Source organism: Oncorhynchus masou, unplaced genomic scaffold (assembly GCF_036934945.1).
Source record: "Oncorhynchus masou masou isolate Uvic2021 unplaced genomic scaffold, UVic_Omas_1.1 unplaced_scaffold_1016, whole genome shotgun sequence".
NCBI lineage: Eukaryota > Metazoa > Chordata > Actinopteri > Salmoniformes > Salmonidae > Oncorhynchus > Oncorhynchus masou.
The window spans coordinates 42,501-52,151 of NW_026999864.1; positions in this window are offsets into that span (position 1 = coordinate 42,501).

Consider the following 9,651-nt stretch of genomic DNA (forward strand, 5'->3'; position numbering starts at 1 on the left):
AAACTTCCCAGTAAAAGCAATGAAAACAAGCAAGCATCCCGGAAGAAAAGTGCTCAGAATAGCCCGCGTTAAAACATATGTAGTCTAGGAAACAAGGTTCATGAAATCAATAATTTACTAGTAACAGATTAAATGAATCTCTAGTGACAGATGCCATTCATATTCTGACTGATCTCTGAAACTCCCTTAGAGAATACCTTTGATGACACAGTGGTAGCAATACATGGTTATAACATCTACAGAAAAGACAGGAATGCCAATGGTGGAGGTGTTGCTGTTTATATTCAGAACAACATTCCTGTAAAGATTAGAGACGATCTCATGTTAAATACTGTTGGAGTAATATGGCTACAGGTTCATCTGCCTCACCTAAAGCCCATTCTGGTGGGAAGCTGCTATAGACCACCAAGTGTTAACAGTCAGTATCTGGATAATGTGTGAAAATGCTTGATAATGTATGTGACGTCAACAGAGAGGTATATTTTCTGGGTGATTTAAATACCGACTGGCTCTCATCAAGCTGCCCACTCAAGGAAAAAGCTTCAAAATGTAACTAGTGCCTGCAACCTGGTTCAGGTTATCAGTCAACCTACCAGGGTAGTTACAAACAGTACAGGAATTAAATTATCAACATGTATTGATCACATCTTTACTAACGCTGCAGAAAGGTTGCAAGTTCGAATCCCGAGCTGACAAGGTACAAATCTGTCGTTCTGCCCCTGAACAGGCAGTTAACCCACTGTTCCTAGGCTGTCATTGAAAATAAGCATTTGTTCTTAACTGACTTGCCTCGTAAAATAAAGGTCAAATTAAAAAAAAAAAAATCTAGGAAAACCAAAGTTCCAACTGGGCCTAATATAGTGTATAAGAGGTCATGCAGTAGGTTTTGTAGTGATTCCAATGTTCAACTTGGATGGAAAATGACTGAGGATTATAGCGGACGATATCGCCACTCCCATTTGCCACATCTTCAATGTAAGCCGACTAGAAAGTGTGTCCCCTCAGTCCTGGAGGGAAGCTAGACATTCCGCTACCCAAGAATAGTAAAGCCCCAGTTGGTCGGCTATTTGAGCCGACCAATCAGCCTGTTACCAACCCTTAGTAAACTTCTGCGAACAAATTGTGTTTGGCCAGATACATTTCACAGTAAACAAATTGTGTTTGACCAGATACATGTCACAGTAAACAAATTGTGTTTGACCAGATACATGTCACAGTAAACAAATAGTGTTTGACCAGATACACAGCACTTACACAAATGGCTGCTGATTGGCTGAGAGACATTTATAATAAAAAGGATTGTGGCTGTATTGTTAGACTTCAGTGCGGCTTTTGGCATTATCGATCATAGTCTGCTGCTGTAAAACCATATGTGTTATGGCTTTACACCCCCTGCTATAATGTGGATAAAGAGTTACCTGTCTAACAGAACACAGAGGGTGTTCTAGAATGGAACAATAGAATTAGAGACACGATATCATACGTCCTTATGTACACATGGATCCATAATAAACCCCAGGAAGAGTAGCTGCTGCCTTGGCAGGAACTAATGGGGATCCATGATAAACCCCAGGAAGAGTAGCTGCTGCCTTGGCAGGAACTAATGGGGATCCATGATAAACCCCAGGAAGAGTAGCTGCTGCCTTGGCAGGAACTAATGGGGATCCATAATAAACCCCAGGAAGAGTAGCTGCTCCCTTGGCAGGAACTAATGGGGATCCGTAATAAACCCCAGGAAGAGTAGCTGCTGCCTAGGCAGGAACTAATGGGGATCCATAATAAACCCCAGGAAGAGTAGCTGCTGCCTTGGCAGGAACTAATGGGGATCCATGATAAACCCCAGGAAGAGTAGCTGCTCCCTTGGCAGGAACTAATGGGGATCCATAATAAACCCCAGGAAGAGTAGCTGCTCCCTTGGCAGGAACTAATGGGGATCTGTAATAAACCCCAGGAAGAGTAGCTGCTGCCTTGGCAGGAACTAATGGGGATCCATGATAAACCCCAGGAAGAGTAGCTGCGCCTTGGCAGGAACTAATGGGGATCCATGAAAAACCCCAGGAAGAGTAGCTGCTGCCTTGGCAGGAACTAATGGGGATCCATAATAAACCCCAGGAAGAGTAGCTGCTGCCTTGTCTTGGCAGGAACTAATGGGGATCCATAATAAACCCCAGGAAGAGTAGCTGCTGCCTTGGCAGGAACTAATGGGGATCCATAATAAACCCCAGGAAGAGTAGCTGCTGCCTTGGCTGGAACTAACGGGGATCCATAATAAACCCCAGGAAGAGTAGCTGCTGCCTTGGCAGGAACTAACGGGGATCCATAATAAATCCCAGGAAGTGTAGCTGCTGCCTTGGCAGGAACTAATGGGGATCCGTAATAAACCCAAGGAAGAGTAGCTGCTCCCTTGGCAGGAACTAATGGGGATCCGTAATAAACCCCAGGAAGAGTAGCTGCTGCCTAGGCAGGAACTAATGGGGATCCTTAATAAACCCCAGGAAGAGTAGCTGTCGCCTTGCGTTGGCAGCAGCTAATGGGGACCCATAACAAATAGAGATACAGGTGCTGCCATCCAGGACCTCTATACCAGGCGGTGTCAGAGGAAGGTCCTAAGAATGTACTCCAGCCACACATGGACGGTTACTCTCTGCTACTCCACGGCAAGTGGTACCGATGCACCAAGCCTGGAACCAACATGACCCTGAATAGCTTCTACACACAGGGCGGCAGATAGACTAGTGGTTAGAGCGTAGAGGAGGTAGGTAGCCTAGTGGTTAGAGCGTAGAGGAGGTAGGTAGCCTAGTGGTTAGATCTTTGGACTAGTAACCGAAAGGTTGCAAGATCGAATCCCAGAGCTGACAAGGTACAAATCTGTCGTTCTGCCCCTGAACAGGCAGTTAACCCACTGTTCCCCGGTAGGCCGTCATTGAAAATAAGAATTTGTTCTTAACTAACTTAAAACGGTTAAATAGTTAACCAAACAGTTACCCAGAATATCTGCATTGACTTTTTTTTACTCATCAAGTACACTGCTGTTACTGTCTATTATCTATCCTTTACCCCTACCTACAGTATACTGCTGTTACTGTCTTATCTATCCTTTACCCCTACCTACAGTATACTGCTGTTACTGTCTTATCTATCCTTTACCCCTACCTACAGTATACTGCTGTTACTGTCTTATCTATCCTTTACCCCTACCTACAGTATACTGCTGTTACTGTCTATTATCTATCCTTTACCCCTACCTACAGTATACTGCTGTTACTGTCTTATCTATCCTTTACCCCTACCTACAGTATACTGCTGTTACTGTCTATTATCTATCCTTTACCCCTACCTACAGTATACTGCTGTTACTGTCTTATCTATCCTTTACCCCTACCTACAGTATACTGCTGTTACTGTCTATTATCTATCCTTTACCCCTACCTACAGTATACTGCTGTTACTGTCTATTATCTATCTTTTACCGCTACCTACAGTATACTGCTGTTACTGTCTATTATCTATCCTTTACCCCTACCTACAGTATACTGCTGTTACTGTCTTATCTATCCTTTACCCCTACCTACAGTATACTGCTGTTACTGTCTATTATATATCCTTTACCCCTACCTACAGTATACTGCTGTTAATGTCTATGATCTATCCTTTACCCCTACCTACAGTATACTGCTGTTACTGTCTATTATCTATCCTTTACCCCTACCTACAGTATACTGCTGTTACTGTCTATCTATCCTTTACCTCTACCTACAGTATACTGCTGTTACTGTCTATTATCTATCCTTTACCCCTACCTACAGTATACTGCTGTTACTGTCTATTATCTATCCTTTACCCCTACCTACAGTATACTGCTGTTACTGTCTTACCTATCCTTTACCCCTACCTACAGTATACTGCTGTTACTGTCTTACCTATCCTTTACCCCTACCTACAGTATACAGCTGTTACTGTCTTACCTATCCTTTACCCCTACCTACAGTATACTGCTGTTACTGTCTATTATATATCCTTTACCCCTACCTACAGTATACTGCTGTTACTGTCTATTATCTATCCTTTACCCCTACCTACAGTATACTGCTGTTACTGTCTATTATATATCCTTTACCCCTACCTACAGTATACTGCTGTTACTGTCTATTATCTATCCTTTACCCCTACCTACAGTATACTGCTGTTACTGTCTATTATCTATCCTTTACCCCTACCTACAGTATACTGCTGTTACTGTCTATTATCTATCCTTTACCCCTACAGTATACTGCTGTTACTGTCTATTATCGATCCTTTACCCCTACCTACAGTATACTGCTGTTGCTGTCTATTATCTATCCTTTACCCCTACCTACAGTATACTGCTGTTACTGTCTATTATCTATCCTTTACCCCTACCTACAGTATACTGCTGTTACTGTCTATTATCTATCCTTTACCCCTACCTACAGTATACTGCTGTTACTGTCTATTATCTATCCTTTACCCCTACCTACAGTATACTGCTGTTACTGTCTAGTATCTATCCTTTACCCCTACCTACAGTATACTGCTGTTACTGTCTATTATCTATCCTTTACCCCTACCTACAGTATACTGCTGTTACTGTCTATTATCTATCCTTTACCCCTACCTACAGTATACTGCTGTTACTGTCTATTATCTATCCTTAACCCCTACCTACAGTATACTGCTGTTACTGTCTAGTCACTTTACCCCTACCTACAGTATACTGCTGTTACTGTCTATTTTCTATCCTTTACCCCTACCTACAGTATACTGCTGTTACTGTCTATTATCTATCCTTTACCCCTACCTACAGTATACTGCTGTTACTGTCTAGTCACTTTACCCCTACCTACAGTATACTGCTGTTACTGTCTATTTTCTATCCTTTACCCCTACCTACAGTATACTGCTGTTACTGTCTATTATCTATCCTTTACCCCTACCTACAGTATACTGCTGTTACTGTCTATTATCTATCCTTTACCCCTACCTACAGTATACTGCTGTTACTGTCTTATCTATCCTTTACCCCTACATACAGTATACTGCTGTTACTGTCTATTATCTATCCTTTACCCCTACCTACAGTATACTGCTGTTACTGTCTAGTATCTATCCTTTACCCCTACCTACAGTATACTGCTGTTACTGTCTATTATCTATCCTTTACCCCTACCTACAGTATACTGCTGTTACTGTCTATTATCTATCCTTTACCCCTACCTACAGTATACTGCTGTTACTGTCTATTATCTATCCTTTACCACTACCTACAGTATACTGCTGTTACTGTCTATTATCTATCCTTTACCCCTACCTACAGTATACTGCTGCTACTGTCTATTATCTATCCTTTACCACTAACAACACTATACTGCTGTTACTGTCTATTATCTATCCTTTACCCCTACCTACAGCATACTGCTGTTACTGTCTATTATCTATCCTTTACCCCTACCTACAGTATACTGCTGTTACTGTCTATTATCTATCCTTTACCCCTACCTACAGTATACTACTGTTACTGTCTATTATCTATCCTTTACCCCTACTTACAGTATACTGCTGTTACTGTCTATTATCTATCCTTTACCCCTACCTACAGTATACTGCTGTTACTGTCTATTATCTATCCTTTACCCCTACCTACAGTATACTGCTGTTACTGTCTATTATCTATCCTTTACCCCTACCTACAGTATACTGCTGTTACTGTCTATTATCTATCCTTTACCCCTACCTACAGTATACTGCTGTTACTGTCTATTATCTATCCTTTACCCCTACCTACAGTATACTGCTGTTACTGTTTATTATCTATCCTTTACCCCTACCTACAGTATACTGCTGTTACTGTCTATTATCTATCCTTTACCCCTACCTACAGTATACTGCTGTTACTGTCTATTATCTATCCTTCACCCCTACCTACAGTATACTGCTGTTACTGTCTTATCTATCCTTTACCCCTACAGTATACTGCTGTTACTGTCTTATCTATCCTTTACCCCTACAGTATACTGCTGTTACTGTCTATTATCTATCCTTTACCCCTACAGTATACTGCTGTTACTGTCTATTATCTATCCTTTACCCCTACAGTATACTGCTGTTACTGTCTATTATCTATCCTTTACCCCTACCTACAGTATACTGCTGTTACTGTCTATTATCTATCCTTTACACCTGCAGTATACTGCTGTTACTGTCTATTATCTATCCTTTACCCCTACCTACAGTATACTGCTGTTACTGTCTATTATCTATCCTTTACCCCTACCTACAGTATACTGCTGTTACTGTCTATATATCCTTTACCCCTACCTACAGTATACTGCTGCTACTGTCTTATCTATCCTTTACCCCTACCTACAGTATACTGCTGTTACTGTCTATTATCTATCCTTTACCCCTACCTACAGTATACTGCTGTTACTGTCTTATCTATCCTTTACCTCTACCTACAGTATACTGCTGTTACTGTCTATATATCCTTTACCCCTACCTACAGTATACTGCTGTTACTGTCTATTATCTATCCTTTACCCCTACCTACAGTATACTGCTGTTACTGTCTATTATCTATCCTTTACCCCTACCTACAGTATACTGCTGTTACTGTCTATTATCTATCCTTTACCCCTACAGTATACTGCTGTTACTGTCTATTATCTATCCTTTACCCCTACCTACAGTATACTGCTGTTACTGTCTATTATCTATCCTTTACCCCTACCTACAGTATACTGCTGTTACTGTCTATTATCTATCCTTTACCCTACCTACAGTATACTGCTGTTACTGTCTACTATCTATCCTTTACCCCTACCTACAGTATACTGCTGTTACTGTCTATTATCTATCCTTTACCCCTACCTACAGTATACTACTGTTACTGTCTATTATCTATCCTTTATCCCTACCTACAATATACTGCTGTTACTGTCTGTCTATCCTTTACCCCTACCTACAGTATACTGCTGTTACTGTCTATTATCTATCCTTTACCCCTACCTACAGTATACTGCTGTTACTGTCTATTATCTATCCTTTACCCCTACCTACAGTATACTGCTGTTACTGTCTTATCTATCCTTTACCCCTACCTACAGTATACTGCTGTTACTGTCTATTATCTATCCTTTACCCCAACCTACAGTATACTGCTGTTACTGTCTATTATCTATCCTTTACCCCTACCTACAGTATGCTGCTGTTACTGTCTATTATCTATCCTTTACCCCTACCTACAGTATACTGCTGTTACTGTCTATTATCTATCCTTTACCCCTACAGTATACTGCTGTTACTGTCTATTATCTATCCTTTACCCCTACCTACAGTATACTGCTGTTACTGTCTATTATCTATCCTTTACCCCTACCTACAGTATACTGCTGTTACTGTCTTATCTATCCTTTACCCCTACAGTATACTGCTGTTACTGTCTATTATCTATCCTTTACCCCTACCTACAGTATACTGCTGTTACTGTCTATTATCTATCCTTTACCCCTACCTACAGTATACTGCTGTTACTGTCTATTATCTATCCTTTACCCCTACAGTATACTGCTGTTACTGTCTATTATCTATCCTTTACCCCTACCTACAGTATACTGTTGTTACTGTCTTACCTATCCTTTACCCCTACCTACAGTATACTGCTGTTACTGTCTATTATCTATCCTTTACCCCTACCTACAGTATACTGCTGTTACTGTCTATTATCTATCCTTTACCCCTACCTACAGTATACTGCTGTTACTGTCTTATCTATCCTTTACCCCTACAGTATACTGCTGTTACTGTCTATTATCTATCCTTTACCCCTACCTACAGTATACTGCTGTTACTGTCTTATCTATCCTTTACCCCTACCTACAGTATACTGCTGTTACTGTCTATTATCTATCCTTTACCCCTACCTACAGTATACTGCTGTTACTGTCTATTATCTATCCTTCACCCCTACCTACAGTATACTGCTGTTACTGTCTATTATCTATCCTTTACCCCTACCTACAGTATACTGCTGTTACTGTCTATTATCTATCCTTTACCCCTACCTACAGTATACTGCTGTTACTGTCTATTATCTATCCTTTACCCCTACCTAGAGTATACTGCTGTTACTGTCTTATCTATCCTTTACCCCTACCTACAGTATACTGCTGTTACTGTCTATTATCTATCCTTTACCCCTACCTACAGTATACTGCTGTTACTGTCTATTATCTATCCTTTACCCCTACCTACAGTATACTGCTGTTACTGTCTATTATCTATCCTTTACCCCTACCTACAGTATACTGCTGTTACTGTCCATCTATCCTTTACCCCTACCTACAGTATACTGCTGTTATTGTCTATTATCTATCCTTTACCCCTACCTACAGTATACTGCTGCTACTGTCTATTATCTATCCTTTACCCCTACCTACAGTATACTGCTGTTACTGTCTTATCTATCCTTTACCCCTACAGTATACTGCTGTTACTGTCTATTATCTATCCTTTACCCCTACCTACAGTATACTGCTGTTACTGTCTATTATCTATCCTTTACCCCTACAATACAGTATACTGCTGTTACTGTCTAGTATCTATCCTTTACCCCTACCTACAGTATACTGCTGTTACTGTCTATTATCTATCCTTTACCCCTACCTACAGTATACTGCTGTTACTGTCTAGTATCTATCCTTTACCCCTACCTACAGTATACTGCTGTTACTGTCTATTATCTATCATTTACCCCTACCTACAGTATACTGCTGTTACTGTCTTATCTATCCTTTACCCCTACAGTATACTGCTGTTACTGTCTATTATCTATCCTTTACCCCTACCTACAGTATACTGCTGTTACTGTCTATTATCTATCCTTTACCCCTACCTACAGTATACTGCTGTTACTGTCTATTATCTATCCTTTACCCCTACCTACAGTATACTGCTGTTACTGTCTTATCTATCCTTTACCCCTACCTACAGTATACTGCTGTTACTGTCTATTATCTATCCTTTACCCCTACCTACAGTATACTGCTGTTACTGTCTATTATCTATCCTTTACCCCTACCTACAGTATACTGCTGTTACTGTCTATTATCTATCCTTTACCCCTACCTACAGTATACTGCTGTTACTGTCTATTATCTATCCTTTACCCCTACCTACAGTATACTGCTGTTACTGTCTATTATCTATCCTTTACCCCTACCTACAGTATACTGCTGTTACTGTCTTATCTATCCTTCACCCCTACCTACAGTATACTGCTGTTACTGTCTATTATCTATCCTTTACCCCTACCTACAGTATACTGCTGTTACTGTCTATTATCTATCCTTTACCCCTACCTACAGTATACTGCTGTTACTGTCTATTATCTATCCTTTACCCCTACCTACAGTATACTGCTGTTACTGTCTATATATCCTTTACCCCTACCTACAGTATACTGCTGTTACTGTCTATTATCTATCCTTCACCCCTACCTACAGTATACTGCTGTTACTGTCTATTATCTATCCTTTACCCCTACAGTATACTGCTGTTACTGTCTATTATCTATCCTTTACCCCTACCTACAGTATACTGCTGTTACTGTCTATTATCTATCCTTTACCCCTA